This window comes from Solenopsis invicta, chromosome 9 (assembly GCF_016802725.1).
Source record: "Solenopsis invicta isolate M01_SB chromosome 9, UNIL_Sinv_3.0, whole genome shotgun sequence".
Taxonomy (NCBI): Eukaryota; Metazoa; Arthropoda; class Insecta; order Hymenoptera; family Formicidae; genus Solenopsis; species Solenopsis invicta.
This window is the reverse complement of record NC_052672.1, coordinates 7,758,362-7,778,839: the sequence shown is the minus strand read 5'-3', so window position 1 is coordinate 7,778,839 and position 20,478 is coordinate 7,758,362. Positions and strand designations below refer to the sequence as shown.

Below are 20,478 nucleotides of genomic sequence, written 5' to 3'. Positions count from 1 at the left end.
AATGCGCCGCTGCCGTAATACCACGTTTTTCCCGCTAATCATGGCTTCTTTAATAAATACACATTTGGGACGCGAATTCTTTCTTAGTACGCGGAAACTTAATTACAGAGCAACATTGAAATTGAAAAGTCCTCGCGAATTAACGCTCGAAAGCATAGGCGGACAACTTTGGAGAGCGTGAGCTTCGTTTTTAATTAATAATATTTTAAGATTATGCTTTATTAAAAATTTCATTTGAGAGTAATATGCCGAAGTATTCAATATTGAAAATTAAATGATCGAATCGAATTGTTAATGCAGTCCGCCGCGGCATTTCCGCTAAGAAGGAATTCACGTCAAATTCCTTACATTATCGGGGAAAGTGTAACGATCTATATAAAACTTATTACGATTGCGGGGGATGGAAATTTATTATCGACAGTAATACAGGGGGATGATTACGGCGCGTCGGTTATCGACTGTAGGTTTCCTGGCGAACGTTATTGCTATATTTGCCGCGGTTTTGTTTAATCTTTCCGGAAACGTTGTTACAACGATACTCCTAAGTGAATTTCGGTTTGCAATTGGATAATCGCAAAGTGACAGTGGCTGCAGAGAGGGGTCATATATTATTGAACCCTTCGTTAGTTGGTGCGTGTTCGAAGGCTGTGTTTCAAGTCGAGCATTCGCGTGATCACGGTACGTCTCGGCCGGACTCGGCAATAATTGTATCTCGCACAGGACCGTGCAGTACTAGCGGGAAATATAAGGATTATTCTCCTACGACCTGTTAGGGAGATGTTCACCGCCGCAGACGACGTCTGGATACGTCGGTGAGCAAGAAAGAATTTTGCTTATTAATCCACGAAGCGGCCGTTCGATCTGTCAGTTACTCCACTGACGTAGTTAAAACTAAGCCGGGTCGAAACGATTATCGTCACTATCGCTGCCGCTCTCGGGAATGTCGCGTGAGAACGCCGTCGTCATTAGCAAAGCATCTTTGCTTCTATCTTCATCGTTATTTTAATTGCCATTGTCTGTAAAGTGCAAAATTTTACACTCAATCGAGCGCTTTGCAATACCAAAATGTTATTCCACAGTAGAAAACATTGTGTTCATGTTAAAATCAGTTGTTAAAATTTTTATGTTGAATTTTTAACATATGAAAGTATCTAATTTAACATAATGTGATTATGTTGTTTGAATATTTTGTGTTAAATTGATATTTAACACTTTTTAGCATTAGAGTAAAAAAAATTTATGCGTAAGTAAGCAACGTAAAGTAATGTAGTTTTAATGAATAAAATGAATAAAATGTATGTTTTAACATAAATGAATAAAATGTATGTTTTAACATGTTATAAATATACATTCGATTTTTACGCAAATTATATATTTTTTTAGAAAGCAAATTAGAAAGGTTAAAATAGAAATTTGTTTTATTAACCAAGCATTTAAAAAATGCATATTTTTAATTAAAAATTTCATGAAATTTAATATACTTTAAGTTACACAGGTACATTAAATTTAACGTATCTATTATTAAAAAGTATGTGCATGAAAAGTGCACTTTTGACAACATTAAATTTTTTAAATATATCTGCTCTTGAAATTTGCTTTCGTTACATTACATTAAATTTTGCTGCGTATTTTTAAGCTAGTGTATAAATGTTAATTTTACTGAAGAAATGTATTTCCATATTCCAGATTGTGCCAAAGCGTTATATTTTTACGTAATTTTTTTTACATAATGTTTACGTCACTTTCTAACATATTCATCTTGTGTTAAACACAAATTTTCCAACTGTGTGCTCACGATGGCATTTTAATCGTTTCGCGTTGCAAATTGCGAGACAACACTTGCATGACTCTCTCGCCCACTCAACTTAAATAATTTCTCTCGGGAACCCCGAAATTTCTAATCTAGTTCACGGCATTGCCATCACGTATATCAATCAATTCGCTTCACGGCGACCTCCGTAATACATCATGTCGCGTAACACGAAGAGAACACGGGGGCATGCCAGATTGGGGTGCGCTTCGTTCTGTATCTTTATCTTTCTCGACGCCACTCCGCGCGCTTGTCCATGTTCCAGCGGGATGGTGCGGAGTCAGGGATGGCGCGGCGCGTAATGGGGTTACGACAGCGTTAAAAACCTCCCTTATCCTAGTATAATGTCGTCCGAGATCGCGATAAAGCTTCCGCACTCCGGCTTAAACGACTGCGAGTTAACCGGAATTTGTTTCGCAGGTATCTATTTTTCTTCCGACCGTTGAAGAGCTTGTCGCGCGATAAGAATCTTCGTGTAAAAAGCGAAGGTCGCGATGAAACCGCGGAGGGTTGGGGAACGACTGGCCTGGGGACGGCGTTCATTGAATGTGCGCGCAAACACATTGCTGTTAATCGAAAGTGTGTGCTGATAGTACCACGGCGATAGTATTCCGTTGCTGTTTCCTACCTCGGAGTTGATTTGCATTGCGAAATAGGAATGAGGGAAGACTTGTGGAAACATCGAACTTCTATACGTGTATTACACTTTCACGTGAATTGCTTTTACATTATTTTATTGACGTCCATCGTTGGCATTCGTTGGCATAAATCATATTAATCGATGATGAGGTCACGAGTTGATACGAGAATTTAGCTACTTGGCAAGTAACCCGCGGTTACTATTGGAATTCCCCAAAATTTTTATAATCGCTCTTTTACACTTGTAATTAATTTTTAATGACAAATCTCTTTGTTTGCATTTTTCAGTTTCAAGACATTTCATGTGCGTCAAAGAATCTGTAAATTAGCTAGCACTTTATAAATACGTGATTAATTAGTACATAAATCATCAATTATTTATTTCATTACAGTCTTGTGTCTGTAACTCATATTTTTTAAATAGAATGATTTAAATGATTTCCAGTGTCGTACTCGTCAAGATTTTTTTAAACGTATGTGTATCTCTTAGAACTTATAACTAGAGATTACTCTATGACCGGCAAGAATCCGCGAACGAAATCTTCGCATCTGTCGCACGCGTCGCGACGTCTGCACGCCGCTGGAATATTCTCGCGTCGCGGAATCATTCACGCCTCGCTCGAGGGGCGCGCATAAGCACCGTAAGTCCATACTTGGACGCATGCTTCCGTACAAATACGAAGTCCATAATGCGTGCGATACGAGAGAACCGCGCGCGGCGTGGCGCGGCGTGGCGCGGCTTGGCGCGGCGCGCTCTTTCCTCTCACTCTCCTCTCTCGCACGCGAGCGTGCACGCGAGGATGGTGGAGGAGAAGTGGGAGCACGCTCGTATTCACCCCTTCTACACCCGTGGCAACACCACCGTGATGGTCCACGGGCGCGCAGCGATCAATGCCACCGTCGGGCCCCTCTATGCTTCGTCCCCACTGTATTCGCCGTTCGGTCGTCATGGCGACAACATCCCCACCGGCTCCACCAGGACCAAAGCGATACCTCTGGTGGGGTACTTGGGTAGCCGCGAAAGGGGTGACGTCCCCGTCCCCCTTCGTACCATCCCTCTATCACCGCCGCAGGGAGGAATTCCTAGGGAGACGACCAGGGGATTTTGACCCTACACCCCCCGTACACTCTCCGTCTCTCTTTCTCTCTCCCTCCTTGTCTTTCTCTCCCTCTTCTCCCCCCTCCCCCTCTTCTCTCTCTCTCTCCATCTGTCCATCTCTGTCGGCGTGTCTCTGTGCTCGGCCACCCGCACGCATTACACGTACGTGCAGCGGAGGTCAGGTAGGTCGCTCCAGGTGACTCGGCCCTGACACCGTATCGCCGACCACCACCGACCGTTGATTAGATTATTGACCACCGATCATCGCGACCGATATTGTTACAGCTCGCACTGTGAAACTTTTACCTCTTTGATTTCATGATTCATCTGGATGATAATAATATATTGCATTTATTATCCCTTGATGGTCGAGACTATTCACGGGGAAATCTATGCTTTACGCGATTATAAACTTGATTATATTCTATCTTGCAATCCGGTTGTTTCTACTAAATTATGTAACATAAGTTCTGAGGGGCTGAAATGTGAGAAATTATACGAGAAAATTAATTCGCAGTTGTTTCTCTCGCTTCCTCTCTCCTGCTCCACTTTGTATCTTTTATAAAAAGGTTGTTGTTGCAAATGTCACTTTTATAAGTATTTACGTACGCATTTCAAGAAAGTGATTAGAGATTGTCGGGTTCAATTGGCTCATTTAATTAACGGATTGATGATCAAGTTATCAGTGTTTATTTTCAGCGAATATTCTTTCGTTCCTCACTTTATGAAAGAGCACAAGGATAATGCGTTACAGGCATAAACATATTTAAGCATTTATCAAGGATCAGGTGGCTGCTAGTAAATAATCGTATAGCAGACGGTTGTTGCACTGCGCTTGATACAGTCATGTTTCCTCGGTCGCTAGTTGGATTATACGTATCTGGTGTGTCGGAGCATGGATTTGCCACGCGTTGATTAATTCTCGACTGCCCAAGCCCTTCAAATTGAATTCGAACAATCTTGCTTTCTTTAATCGTAACGGAATCATATCGAACTCCGTACGAGTATAACTTCACGGATAAAAGATATTCCTCGAAATCATTAACAAAAATATCCCAAATTGTAACACTGAAATAATTATATACGTATTTACATCGAAACTTTCGCATACGATTTATTGCGTAAAGGTCAAAATAAATAAAGTTTACATAACAGTTATTAATAAAACTATATTGGTTGCTTCAATAAAATATACAATTCGTACGAACACAAAAAAATGAGTTTCTACGGAAAAGATTGTAACGCGTACGTGAGCGACATACAACTGAGATTCACGTCCTCCAATCTTTCAATATTGCATTAAAAATGAATCACTTCCGATGAATGTGGGACAGAGAGGCGAGACAGCGTAGGGCCGTCCAGCAAGACGCGAGGGGAAACGAGTCCGATCCGCCTCTAAATCGAGTTACGCGGCCTGCTGGAGATAATGATATTTATGCGCGTCAAGTGTATGATGTGTGGTCCGCCACACATGAATTACGAGTTGAGCCGTAAAAGAGAAGGTGGAGCAAAAAGCGCGCGGGAAGTTCGAAATGCCTGGCCGGGGGTGTCCCAGGGGATTCGGAGTCGTGTGAAAGGCGCGCGACGCGCGTGCCTTCTCGTGAAAGCGTTATTTCCAAAGTTTCGCACATTTTTAATGCCGTCGCGATTGATTTACGAGCGGGCGACATATCGAGATTTATATAACCGCATACGCACGACGGCGGACTCCATGCGGATCTGTTTGTCTCGCGGTAGCTTCTCGCAACAACCACCCATTTGTCACGTTTAGCACTGAGAAAGGCGATTACCGTGTTCGACAAATGCGTTACGAACTTTAAGTCCATTCGTGACATTGATTACATTGCGATAGGACGATTGACTGCGATGTGTCGTCGCGTGCGAGTACAATGAAACGTTATTAAACGTGATTTAATAATGTTGTAAATGAATTACGGAGTCGACGTTGAAATACGTGGGAATAAATACATCAGTGGCATAATAGCTCATGCGAGCAGGCCACGTAACTTCGCTAAAAAGACCGATCCGCAAACTATTTCAATTATCGCACGCTGGACACGCGCGTTTGTTGTATTCGTGTACGCGCTCTCGACGCTTTGCGCGCTATCGGCAGCCATGCTCTAACACCCGTTTCCGGATAGGCGAAGTATGCCAATTACCCGATTCACAGACGCACTCGTTGAGCGAGACTACACGGTTTATGAGCCATTATAAAGCTCAACGATAAATCAACACAAGATTTACGTACATCGAAATTAAAATTAAAATTTCACGTGACACCTATTTGAAATGTCGCAATAGACTAGAAATCGAGAAAATTCCAATAATCAGTAGTAATTAGCAGTTTTTAAAGAGAAAGAAATTGCATTTTTGGACATTGTGCCGTGTCCAGTCATTGACAATAACGGAAGCGCTTCCGTTCACTTGCCGGTCACGCTGCGCTTTTGAGCGAGCGCATCGCGCGAGAGCACGTAAATATTTATCGTGGATAATCCGAGTATACAGGCGTCTATTACAGCGGCCCTTCGTCGTCGCTGCCCCTCGGGCGGCGGGTTTGACCCCGAGGGACATTCCTGGCATGACACGTAAGGTCCCCCCCCCTCTCTCTCTCTCTCTCTCTTTGCTCTTTCTCTCTCTTTCTCTTGCCGTACGCCGCTCCGCATCCGCTCCGGCTCGCCATCGTCCGAGAGAGCGTGGAAAAGCTCCGTCCGGTGAGTCGCGCGGGATTTTGAGCCACGAAGTTTTCACATTGTCATTTGGGACACAGCGCAAAAGGGAGGAAGGGGATCGAGGGGAGAGGAGAAAGAGAGAAAGAGAGACGTGAAGGGCAATGTTGAGGGGGGTTGGAAGGGGATTGAACGAAAGAGAAGGAGCAGCAGAGGCACGAGACAAAGAGGATGAGAGAGCAGATTGGAGGAAGGAAGGCGGACGGAAATGGAGAGAGAAAGAGCGATAAACGGAGCAAACGAGGGGTGTGTAACGAGAGAGAGAGAGAGAGAGAGAGAGATGGAGAAGATCAGAGATGATACGCGGATGCGTAGAGGGGAGAAAATTAGGAAGCGGAAGGAGGTGATAGTTTATTAATAATGCGGAATAATATATTTCTGAAGTTTATTATCTACGTGCGTGAGCATGCGTTAAAATTAGGTCTACCGCGAGTTTATTGCCGTTGCGAATACATTTTGTGATAGTATGTAAAATAGGTGACTCTCCCTATGTAAAATAGCACAAGGAATATAATCAAGGGACAAGCGATACTTGAGATATTCGATAGTTGAAATAGTTGACATATTGAACATCGATTGGTAGTTATATATTTCGCCGATATTTCACAGAAGTTTATAATTATCGGAGTAATATGACGTAATATAATATTCTTTCAATCAATTATCAAGACGGAACGAAGACAGAAGCGTACGAGACCTTGAAACAAATCCGGAGAGGGATTTAATAGGTTTTACTATCATGATAGTGCATTTTCTATTGAAACTTGCAGCAGATAAAATAAATATATATCTCGATATTATTTTAACCATTTTATGAGCGTTACACTTACAAAAAAGAGGAAGAGAGAGAGAGATTTGCGACAAAGTTTGTCGTGAGAAAAATCTATAGATAAAAATAATAAGCGCGTGCTAAATTAGCGCGAATAAAAATAATGAGAATGAGAATGGCGATGTGGCACGAGAGCAGCGCGGCCAGCCGGCAGCTATGATAATGAAAGTCATCTTAACAAACGTCAGTTGCAAAAAAGGAGCAGCAATGCGAGAGGGGCAGAGGGGTGGAAGGAAGGAGCGAAAGAGAAACGGATGGAATCGCATTCGGCGGAGGGAGACGGACGGTAGACTCGCGGAGAGCGGGAGAGAAGGGGTGAGAATGCGCGGCCTCTCCCTTCCTCCCACCACAGAAACACGCACACGCACACACGCTCGGCATTGAGGGTGAGAAAGGACGCGAGGGGGATGCTGGGTCCTCGATGGACCATCAGGATCCACATCCCCACGGCGACGTCTCGCGCGCAGGGGTTGCCTGGTCGGTGGGGACACGTCAGGGGAATGTTAGAGGGGTGGGGGTGCTATATCAGGCCGGCGCGAGGGGGGGAGAGCTCAGTTCATCCAAGAGGAGCGTATCGGTCACGTAGTATCGAACAGACGATCGTTGCACGACCGGTGTCGACGGAGCGCATCTCGCATTCGCGGGATGCATACGCAAGTTATCTTACGTCGCTGACACGAACGGGGAAAGGAACATTAGGAGAGACTCGGAGATGTGTCGCCGGGAGAGGACTACGATAGGAATGAACGGGAAGGCCTTTATAATTGTAAGTACCCCGTACATCCTTGCTGTGTATGTGTGTGTGTGTGCGTGTGCGTGTGCGTGTGCGTGTATGTGTGCGTGTGTGCGTGATAGCTCGAGAAAGGAGAGAACGGAGATTCTTCACCGACGGACACCGAACGTGAACGTGCCTGCGTCAATCGTCGCGAACGGGGAGGAAACGTGCGTATTATCGATCGACCGATCAGTCGAACGAATGAAGCCGCGTCGCTGGACCGTGCGAATTAGTGTTCGCCGAGGGTCGCGCGTTGTGTCTGAGGGTTGTGACGTTGGCCGGCGTCCGGGCGGCGCGATGCCGACGAGTCACACTCGTTTTCCGGTGTTCCTCAGTGGTGGCGCGTGGTGTCGGTTAGAATTCTCGTCGGAGTACAAATCTCTCTTTGCTCTTGCTCTCTCTCTCTTTCTCTCTGTGTCTCTCTCTTGTTTCCGTCTCTCTTTTTTTTCCTCCATCGCTCTGCTCTACTGCATCTTCACACATCTTCCTCTTTTTGCTCCTGTTCTTATTACCATTTAGTCGTATGTCGGCATAATGTAATCGTTCATTGCGAATATAGTATCATTCTTTCACAGCTTAATATTCGCAAAAGCTCGCTTTATGTATTAAAATCCTTTTTGTATTTTTTTTTGTCTCTTTTTCTCTGTCTCTGTCTCCATTACTTTTTGCTAATCCTTTTTCCACTTATACGTGTACATTCTCTAACTGTTATTTTGTATGTCATATTGTTGTATTTATATTGTTGTATTATATCATACTGTTTAGGTATATTACTGTTTAGGTATATGTATTTTCCGGCCGAAATATGACAAAATTTCCCTCTCGTTCGCCTGTCTCTCCGGCGCGGCGCGGCGGTTCGATCGAACGGGCAGCTCTCTTCGCGAGGAGCCCGAGATTACTCGCGAAATTCGATTTCATTGGGAAACCGCCGCGCCGCGGGGGAGCCGCGTCGCCGGCAGCCGCCCCCCTTCGTTTACGTCGGTACAGATTAATTAAGCGATCGATGCTTCTGGAACACGTGAAATTTGCATTAGCCGGCGAGCGAGAGGCGCGTTTGATCCGCCGCTCGCGCAGGGAGGGCCAGGGGATGGGACGTAGGATTGCCGGAGGCAGGGGTGAGGGGAGACGCTTGCATATTTCAAACTTTTCCTCTGTATTCTTTTGAAATTCGCGAGTAAGTGCTCCCCGCGTAATCGTGCAAGTACTCCCGAGGAAAAAAATGTCTGATCAATTAAATTTCAATGCGGTCAGAGAGAGAATGCCGGACGTGAAAGCAATTTGTTTTACATTTCTTATTCTTTCCACGGGGGGAAATAAATTTCTCCGGAGTCACACTAAAATATTTTGCACTAAAATATTATTTTGAAATCTCCTGTGTTTTAATTTTGATATTTGGCTCACCTGCTATCGCCTATTTCGATTAAGCGACTTACTAATAATTAGAACGGTTATTAATAATATTAATCTCCCGGGTAAAGTTACCGTTGCTATTAATAACAGCATGTGCCGCAAACCGCGCTAGATTTAGTTGCTATCCTAAATCTGTAAATGGGTCAATGATATTCGATTTACGGCTAAAATGGAGCATTCGAATAAGAAGTTCCGCATTCATTATCCGATTATATGGCAGGTAAGATGTATCACAGTGATTTTCGAATAAAATTTAAGACACATGTATAGCGTTAAGAAAGTAGTTTTGCAATCAGCAGTATTAAATAAACAAATAAATACATTTCTGTGTTTATTGTTAATTATCGTTTTGTACGTCATACAAATTTCGGCATGTTTTTCAAAGAGTACAAACATCCGTTATACATGCACACATACATATTACACTTATTGTTAGCAGCGTTATCTTATATACATATTTCCGTTAAAATAGTCGAGCTCGTTCGATACGTTCAACGTTACAGAATATATTTGCAACATCAGTACAATATCGAACGAATACTAATAGATCGCGAGCGTGTCATTTCGCGTTCTTTCAACAATGTTCAAACTCACGAAACCGTTGCGTGGCACGAAGGCGAGATAGAATTAACAGCAGCGAGAGATTAACGATTATACTCTCTTAATCGAGTTAAATACCTGTACATGCGGCGGTCTTTGTAAGGGATCCTTTATGCGCATTGTACATGTATATATATATATTTTCTCAGTGGATAAACTTGAGCGAATATAATCGCGTGGTAAAACGAGCGAAACGAAATCGATTCATAGCTTTGAAGATTATGCTCCGGTGAGTTTTCGCGTCAAAAAAGTGCGCGTTGTCACCCTATGTATTTCGCAAATGGATAGCGCACAGTCGTGTTTATTTTTCACACGAGTTCTTTGATCTAAGGTACGTGAGAGGTAACTTGAGGGTATGAAAGGTAACTCTACATAGTCACTACGTTGTACGGGCATTATACGTCGCGTGACATTATGCGGTGAGACGACGTTTCGACATTGTCGACTAATATAACGGAAATTTTGTAACGGAAGCAAAGACGCGTGCGTGCACGCCTCAGGAGAGACGAATAAAAAAGAAAAGCACGCCGCCGAAAAAAGGGAAGACCATTCGAGCGGTATCCCTTAAATGTTTCCAGCTAATCTCCCTTTAACTCTAATCGATTCGTTTAACCACAAGTTTCAGTTATTTAACGTCGAACGTTGAAAAATTTGTAATAAGCGCGCCGCGCGAATGTAATCCCACGCGAAATTTAACGCCGCGCGAGAGATACATATTTATTTTTCGCGTGCGCCCGTTCAAAAACCAGAATAATCCCGGTTACGTACCCGTAACGTTTTAACGGTGGCGGGATACATTGCAACGCGATGCACCGGCTGAAGTCGCGTTAAGTACTCGCGGCACACGTTACATCTTCCCCGTCCCTTCCCCTCCCTGCTCGGTAAATTAATTCAGACCGGTTTGGAGCTGAAAGTTTCCTGAACTCGTCGTCGTGAATGCGTCGCGTAGCAAATCGCATTTACATGATATTTTCCGGCGTAATTTACATGTTTGAGTCCGACCGCGGGATTCTACTCCACTCTCAGCAATCCCGCCCTCTCCCTCCCTCTTATTTTTATTTACACGCTCTTTTGGCCGGCACGCTTGCAAATTTGCAGGTCGCGCTTTCGCGAGAGTGGTGGCGGCTTAACAGAGAAGTATCTCATCGCGCAGAGTCACACTGAGTCCACTTTAATCCTGTTAACCTATCAACACACTCAAAGCCCCCTTTTACGTTGCGCGAAGATATCTTCGCGTTCGCAATCCCATTAAATCCCTTCATCTGGCAGCTCACGGAATGCGCTGACTTTAATGGCGAGGAGATAATCTTTCCTCCCTCCCCGCCCCCTCGACTAACATAATGTATCCTTCCGCTGATTTAAGCAAAACTTAGTAATCGAGTGCGAATTCGCGTAAGTCGGAAATACCAAGCGCGATCGTCCTCTGACATGAGTGACGAGTGCTATTACCGATACCATTCCATTACTGCCATTCAACCGTGAGACACGCGTGTGAGAGACGCACATTTCGCAGTATAAGACGGTATTTTTAATATACTTTTCCGAGACGCGTGCTACTTGCAAAGACGAAGAGAAGATAGTTAATGCAAATTAATTCGAGCTAGGTCTAAAAATTTTAAAAACATCGTTACGTTAAGTGGAACGTAGATAATTATTCTCTGTACCTTGGGCAAATAATACTGCGCGCCGTCGTAAATAATGCGCAAAATAACATCTCGGTGGTTGTTGAAATTTTCGACCAATTTTTTTGGACATAATATAGTAGAGGCATTCGTGGCTGTGAAAGAATCAGAAAAAAAAATAGGACGCAGCTTCGTTTTTCTCCCTCTTGCTTCTCCTTTTTCTCTTTCGTTTCCACACACACACACACGCACACAGACACACACACACACCCACACCCCGTTCTAAAGACAGACAAGAGCCACGTCGCATCCGTTTGCGAACGCGCTTGAATCACTGTCGCGCAACGTAAAGGGAAAAGTGGATGAAAGGTATCAGACGCGGCGGCAAGTTTTCATTTCGCCGTGCCGTCACAATGTGATTGAATCGATGCGGCCGGGATACAGGCTGTCGCCGGCATGGTGTGAATATTTAATGAACGTTACCGTTAATGAGGCTCGGCCATATTAGTATTAATTAACGCCGGGACGCTCGGCATTTCATTGCGTGTCTAAATAAAAACACCAAATTAAAATAGACAAAGAGGGTGGGCAATGTATCTGATCACCAGCTATTTATCGCCAATTTACAGTGATAAATGCACGGATTTACAGTCAAAAGTATTAAACATTTTGTATTTTTTTTTTTAAACGTGTTTAACTGGAACGATTGAAACAGAAATTAAAATGTGAATTATTTGTTTCAAGAAGCCTTTAAATTCATGTATAACGCCAGTGTGAAATAATGCAGTTAAAAGAATCTAAAATAAATAAAAAAAACATAAGCGCCTAATAATGGCGAAGAATATACAGACGAGAAGGGGATATTATATCTATCGTGGACATTACAGATACTTCTATTAGCTCCATTATTAAGTGACTAAGTCTAACAGTTGTTTATGGAATTATTCATTTAGTAGCTCGCCATTTTTTAGTGGCGCTAATATGCCAATACACAATAGCTAATAATTGTTATAAGACATTTTACTTTTGAGCACTTCGAAATTTTTTTAAGATACATTTTAACACTTAATTATACATACTTTCTCATTGTTTTCGAACTTGAACGTATTATCACACGAATTATACAATCGAGTGTTTTGTTTTTGTTATTTAACTTTTTATTCGGTTGCGCACATGTCGGGGTTACAAAAAGTTAAATAATATCGTGGGATTTCACTTTTTTAAGCGAAATTTTTATATTGAAATATTTCTGCGATAAATCGATTGTCACTTTAGAGGGCTGCATTCAGAAACATTACAGATATTATTTTATTCTTGTTATCTAATATTAAACAAGGATAAAATGATATCTCTAATAATATCGCTAATGTTTCTGAACGCAGGAAAATTCTGAACCATGAACAATGAAAAATGTATTATTTTATGAAATACTATGTTCTTCACCGATTATGCAATGCGTCACGTTTTTATAAATCACATCCTAAATAATAAATATTTTATTACTTTGAGTCTAGAATCTGTTAAACGACACTTTGACAAATATATTCGTTCAAATTTTAATATAAAACATTGATTATTACCCAAGTTATTCGATAAAAAAAAATAATATTTTGTTTTTCTTTGTACGTTGGAATAAAATCACGTTTCCTTGAATTTAAATAATTCTGCTCAAGATATTAAATAACGTTACGTTATATTTAATTGTACATTGCTGCTCACATCTTTATATCGAATGTATCCAAATCCATATTTTTTGGTTTTTATGATCTACAATAATCAATTATCTCTCATTATAATATTATCGATAAAATAACGCTAATTTTACAGTTCTGTAACAGACAGATCTGTAAACGGCAGATTGGTGAATAGATTGTACATACTTCTGTGAAGAATTCGTACCATCAATCTTTTCTTTGTCAGGTGATTCTATCGTTTCTTCAAGAAGTTCAGATGAACTCCGCCGCGTCTTGTGCATTTGATCGGTGCGGTGCGTCGGATTCTTTCCCGAATTCCGTAAACTCGGCACTGAAATTGTTCACAGTCTGCGGTGATTTCGCGGAAACATGCGATGTACGTTCTCTAAGTTCAATCGTGATTTTTATCTGTTACGATTTCTATTTACTAATCGATGTAATTTTATGAGCAACTTTTATTCTACAATCATATACGGAGAAAAATAATTTGTTAGTCCAGCAGATTTTATACTGCTGTAGCAAAATCTAATAGTCATTATGTTGACGATAAAGAGATTAGTTAAGAGTATTACTCGATATTTTTTTAATGTGTTTACTAAAATTACAAATTATTCTGCTGTAAAAAGAAATTCATTTAAATCCGCATGAACTCATTTGTATGAGCAGTAGTATTTTTGCTCTAATAACAAAAGTATTTGTTAAGAATATATATTTTGCCGTAACAGCAAATTAATCTAATTGCAAAGACAAATGCACTGTTTTTTCTCTATGTATTTTAGCAACAAAAGAGATTTTGCTCTACTGACGAATAATTTCTAAAATTATAATCGTGTCAACTAAATTTAATTGCAACAGCAAAATTAGTTTTCTCCGTGTTATTTCAACGTTATAGTCAAATATAGATTTTGTACATATTCATGTTCTAATTCTTTAATTACTTTCTTTTCATTGAACGGTATATAAAATTATAAATAGAATTGTGACACAAATTACATAGAGGTCGACTAAAGTGGTGAGTTTTGACATTGATGATTTCAACCGGCGCGCTTTTCACATAAAATTGGCAGATTTTGCATCATTAAACTAATGATTAAGAGTATGTGTGCCACGAAAATATTATTCAACGTGAAAAGGATAATTTATCAAATAATGTATGTCAGATACTGTCACCATTATCGTGAACTGGTGTGCATCTAGCCCATATTCAGCAGTTTTCCGACCAGTTTCGAGTTGCACAATCGATTGCCTCGTTCCATCGCGACAGGTTAATGAGTAACGAATAGTGAATCGCTGCTGCGCATTCGCGTTTTGCGCGTAAATTACAACGCGTATTGTTCGAGAAGCTGCGAAAGCAGAATGCACCGGAAAGAAATTAGGCGCGTCGCAGGGAGATCATTATGATATCGTCAACGCTCTCGATGGACGCATAGAATGGAGGAAGAGGAGTTCGATTAGTGCCGACACTAAGCGTTTCTGCATCGGTTTTAAACTGCGTGCACATTTAATCTATTTCTCCCGGAAACTTTTCTCTTTCTCTCTCTCTGCCTCTCTCTCCAAATCGAGAAAATCTAATAATTTTAAGTCTAATAGTTTTTAAATAAAAAGAGAATCAGAAAAATGGAGAAACGATTAATAAAGGCGATTGTATATTTTTGCGAATGGAGCTTAAATTGAATTTTGAAAGTAATGTTTAAATTTGATATAAACGTTTATTTCTTTTTAACTCCATAAATCACGCGATCACTGCTTGCAAACTCGCCAGTGTGCACGTGCCCTTAGACTCGATCGTTTGCATTTCGCGCTGTTGCGCAACGGAGACAGATAGAAGCATAGGGAGTAATAGAGAGACGTATGTATAGGGTGATCCAGAGATTGTGTATTTTCTTTGCATAGATTCTCTAATAAGTATCATTTGCTTCGATGTGAGGTATCAAGGAAAATAGCAAACAATGGAAAACGATAATGCATGCCTGTAAATAAAAAATTTATATTATAATTGATTTCAAGTAATTTTCTATTGCAACAAGGGTCGATTATATTATTGACATTATTGTCGAGACATCCAGTTTTAAAAACTCAAAAAAAAAATATCGCAAAGTTTTAGAGCAGAAAAATTGAACTTTCTACCGAGAAAAATTTGAATTTCGGGGAGGAATCCAGATGAGGGTTGGTGCACGATTTCTGGAACACCCAGTACACGATACTCGGTGCTCTTGCAGGCAGGAATAGAGAACGAAGCCCGAGGCCATCGCTAACGACGCCATTGTCAGCGGCCTGGCTATTGTGCGAGGCGTCCTGTACGAAGCGCCGACTCCTGGCCAGGATCGGGTGGATGCCTGGCTCGGTATATATTTCAGAGACGAATAAAACAAATCATTCGGTAGTGACGACGCAACGGGACGCGATGCGCGATCGATTCGTGCGAAAATCCGCCTGGAAAAGGCACCCGCGGTGATAGCTCGCTTATGGCAAGAGCTAAGCGTCTGATTTATGATATGATGAGATCGAGAACGCGTCTTCCTGCAATTAAAGACGGATGCGATATCGATGGATAAAGCATTTCAGAAAGGCCGAACTAGAGACGATTTCTTAACAATGAAAAACTTTGAATGTTGTTCGATTTTTTTTAATTTACATATTTTTAAAGTAAAAATACGCGCGTTTCTTCGATATGTGGAATGAGAGTGAAAAAGAAATATAGAAAAATGTAATTATATATAAAATATAATAAAAAGAAGTATAGATAAATTAAAATCCATGAAATTTTGCCAAAGATTAAACGATATTGTTTTCAATATTTAATAATATTTTGATAGCAATTTAATGTTTTGCGTTTTGACATATTCCAATGCAAAACCTAACCAACAGTTTTCATCGATGAACAAGCCAATTCGAACCCAGTTATTCGAGTCAAAAAAATGCCCGGAGCTTTGGCAAGTTTTTCTCGTCACCTCCGAAGGTATTAAATGGGACAACAAGACTGAGCTGTCCCGATATCCTCCCGCATTACCGCCCCTCAGACTTCTTCCCCTTCAAGTCGTCACATTGTGCCTTGCACGACGAATTCCAGCACCCCCGTTGTGTCCGTAAAACAGCCACTTTTCCATCTGGTACTCTCCGAGTACCCTCGAGCGCTCTCTTGTTCGATCTCGAAGTGCCGTTTCTATCTTTTACCACTCCTTTTTTCCCCGTTCTCTTTCTTCGTTTGTCTCGAACTGTACACGCCCGTCTCTACTTCTTTCTTTTTCTCTCTTTCTCTCACTTTATTTCCCTTTTGCCCACTTCGCGCGCTACATCCCTATTATTTTTTTCCTTATTTCATCGCCTAGGCATCACCGCCTCTCCACGTGGCGAAGACGTTTCACGGCGAAGAAGCGTTCGATTGAATATCGATTACGCTCGATTTGAAACGCGCGTAATGAGGGAGGCTGATCGCGTCACTCCGCTGCGTGCGCTACGACGTGAGCAAGGAAAAAAACAGTTAATAGTACGAGGAAGTTGAGAGACGGGGAAAGGTGACGGAAGGGATATCGAACTAACCGCAAAGAGCTTTCCGATACGCTGGGGTACGATACGACGATGGGAATGGTGAGCGCATGGTCGAGTGGAGAAAGCAATTTGCTAGTTGTAAATCGGTTACACGGAACAGTGTGCTTTCGACGGAGAACTTTTCCTCGACAAAATATGACAATTGTTGTTTATATCAGGTGTCTGAAGCATATGTGCCGTTTATTATTATTTTTTTTTTTTCTCTTAAGAATCGATTATCACATATGATGATAAATATCATTGATAATTTCGTGAGTAAATGTAAGAAGACACAAGATATCAATTATATTAACTACCTTTTTATTGTTAATTTTTATTTTTGAATAAAATTCTTTTCTGATTATGTGTGTAACTACTTAATGAGACTATGTAAAGTAAAAGACATAGAAAGTGATGATATCTTTTCAGTGGTGCTCGGAAATATCAAGTGATCGAATAGCTTGGACAGTTCGAATTTCAAGATCGAGTGTCAAACAGTTTGAATTTTTTGAACTGAAGCTATGTTCGGATTGTTTAAACTCACTTCAAAGCACGTATCATGGAACTGATAAAATGAGTTCCGGTCAAAATTATTCAATTATTCTCTATTTCTATTGTATTTCCTAGGGGAATAATTTTGATTGGAATTTATTTCGAATATTTCCATAATGCATGCCCAGATTCGAAATTTCGAAATTATTATATTATAACTCGGATCTAAATTATTTTACATATTAATGTAGAAAACAAAAACTCGTGAAAAACTGCTTTTTTGTTTTCAAAGCGCTCGTTTCCAACCTTCATTACTGTCCGAATTGTCCGAACTTTAGACGTAACAAATTAATATTTTAGGCCAATTATTGCTTAAGGATGTTTTGGCTCTACAAAATCAATTAAAAGTGATCAAAATTTTAAAACTGCATGCTCTTAGGTTTATTCTATTTTTTTCCTCTAATCAACAAAAAATGTTGGTCATAAATATTTACATAAATTTAGACCCTAAAATCAGTTACAAAGTAGAAAACTGAAAAATTCAACTTATAATTATTATGCAGCGGAAATGATTATATTTTGTTGCAGTTTTAGATAAATAACTTTTTAACGAATCTAAATGAATCCAGAAGAATGAATTTTATACGAATATACATATATAAAAGTTTTATTAATATATATAAAAGAATTTAATTTAATTTAGTATAAAATTATTTGCAATTAGGCTCCAATAAAATAAATGTTAATCGCACAGAATGATGCCAATAGAGAGCCAGACGTAGGACAACCCATAAAAATTTAAAATTTGTGATAATACTTTGAGACGTGATACGTATATTCTTACGTTTGAACTGTTCAAACTGCCCAAAATGTTCGAATTGGATGCTTATGTTTTTTCTTTCAGACTATTCGAACAGATTGAACATACGACATGTTCGAATCTTTTGTCTGAGCTCTACTATTCAGCTTCAGTTATAGTCATCTAACATGTTTCTTTTTTGACACGAAACCGTTTTAGAACCTTTTTCTATAACATTATAACAGATCACTAATATCGAGCATTAGATTAACATTATAAATTAAAAGATGAAAGGGAAAAAGGGGAGACGTTTTTCTTTTCTATTCAGAATGGAAAACCAGCGATTTATACTCAATGAGGACAGTAGCCGAATTGTCGTAATTCACCGAGATATATCAAAGGGTTAATTGAACATAAAATCATCAGGGCGAGAATGGGCACAGCAGCGATTTTATCCGGTCGCAGAGAGTCGAGTGCTTCAAAGCGCTTTTTTTCTAGACCTCTTCTCTGGATTGAACCGAGACAAGGGAACAATTACCAGGGCCGTGTTACCCTAATCCGAAAATCCTGTTACTTCGCGATCCTCTTCTGCTCCTCGTGCCCTCGACTACTCTTTCTTACGAAGACAAACTTCATCCCTGGGCGATAGACGACACGGCGCGACCCCTCCATTATATGTACCTCGCCAACGATGTGCTGGAATTGCACATCTCGCGGGTTCCTACTCGAAATTCTGCCACTTTCGTTTCTTCCCGAAAAGCTCCTCCCGGACACTTTCAGCCGTTCAGTTTCGTTCGATCGTCGATGAACGTCGTTGCGAGTCGACGTAAATCGCGAGATCTGACGTCGTTTAAGAAACTCAATATCGCCAAATGGAGTTACTTTACGTATACGGAAAGAAGCTTGTTAAGTAAGTATTAAAGCGCTGGGCACGAGGATAGTCAACGCGAAAATTAAATGGCCGAGTTTAATTAAAAGTTCAAGTAAGCAGATTATCGCGCCACGATATGTTTAAACGTTAGTAACTATACTTTCCGCATTATGCCCGCTATATTTTCCTGGCGGAAGTTTGTTGTACTTCGATTAAAAATCGCTGGTTAAGCGTTCACCGCCAAAACATGTAAACAAGAAAATTTTGCATTTTTTTTTTCCTTTGATGGCATGGATATTATTTCTCAGTAATAGCCAAATATTACGATGTTCGGTACAAATTTGTGATCCATAAATGATTAACAGAAGTTATTGTAATAAAATATTTTAACGTTGCACGTGTTATCGAATAAGATATTTGATTAAAACATCGAACTCTCCTGTGCAAAAATACGCCATTACTCAATGAATCCATTCATTTGGGTTCCCTCTTTTTCTTCTCGTGCGTTCCGCCTTTTTCCGGCCTCTCGTCTTCGCCATCCCCCGCTAACAAACAATAGGCGAGCGAGGTGCTGACAATCGAAACCTCCTATTTCCTTTTATTCCACTCACCGGCATTAAATCCACGTTAATTCGGTCAAAATGGGTGAAACGATCAGTGGAACTTTGGAAAGGTTAATTCACCACTGAAATCGGAAAAGTGTGGAAGAAAATAAAAATATAAAATTCCTGCATTTGTAATACTTGGACATATAAAAAAATAAATAAATTATCTGCATGCAAACTATTTCTTTAGGCATTAATTAAAATTATTATTAATATAATATTAATTTTTTATATTATAAAATATATATAATATTTAATACAAGAACGAAATTGTATAAACAAGTTTGCCCGATATTGATAATTTAATCTTTTCATAAAACATTAATTTACGCTTTACAAAGTTACTGTAACGTTTCGCACTGTTTTAGCAGCATCTATTAAATTGTCAAAACGTACTGCGTGTCTTCATCTATCATTCCCCGAGACAGTATCGCGGATAATAAAACTTTAGTTCCTTTTAAGCACAAGGTTCATAATAGAATTTTTTGATTCACTGATTCAGCGTGGAATTACAAATTGAAACGTTGCGACTGTTACGTTTCGGACATTCTATTTTTCTATTATACTTTTACGATTTAAAAAAGAGACGGGCGAACGCCCGAGGTATCACAATTGTAACGTTTTAATCTTATAACTTCATACACATTTACTAAAGTTTGAACAATTACTCCAACGTATCATTGTATTGCGTTGAATTTAGCTTTCATGAGCACAGTTAGAAATTGAAGGATTTCAAGAAATTCAACTAAGAACAGAATGAGAAATCATTTTATATAGTGAAAAACATTTTATATTTATATTGAAAATAATTTGTGTTAAAATTTTTAATATTTTTAATTGCTAATTTAACATTATGTAATTATATTATTTCAGTATTTTGTGTTCAACATTTCTTAGTGTTGAAATAACATTTTATGAGCAAATGAACAAATAACATATAAAATAATGTTATTTTAAAACATAAATTCTGAGATAAATG

The 20,478-nt window shown here is 40.0% G+C and overlaps 1 protein-coding gene across 1 annotated transcript in view; it reads left to right on the top strand.

Annotated features, from left to right (window-relative positions):
• Window positions 1–7,624: 7,624 nt before the first annotated feature.
• Window positions 7,625–20,478, top strand: part of LOC105202176 — a 102,118-nt gene continuing 89,264 nt past the window's right edge. The window contains exon 1 of the mRNA XM_026138199.2: window positions 7,625–7,869. The gene's annotated coding sequence lies outside the window, so the exon portion shown is untranslated. The remainder of the gene's footprint in view (window positions 7,870–20,478) is intronic.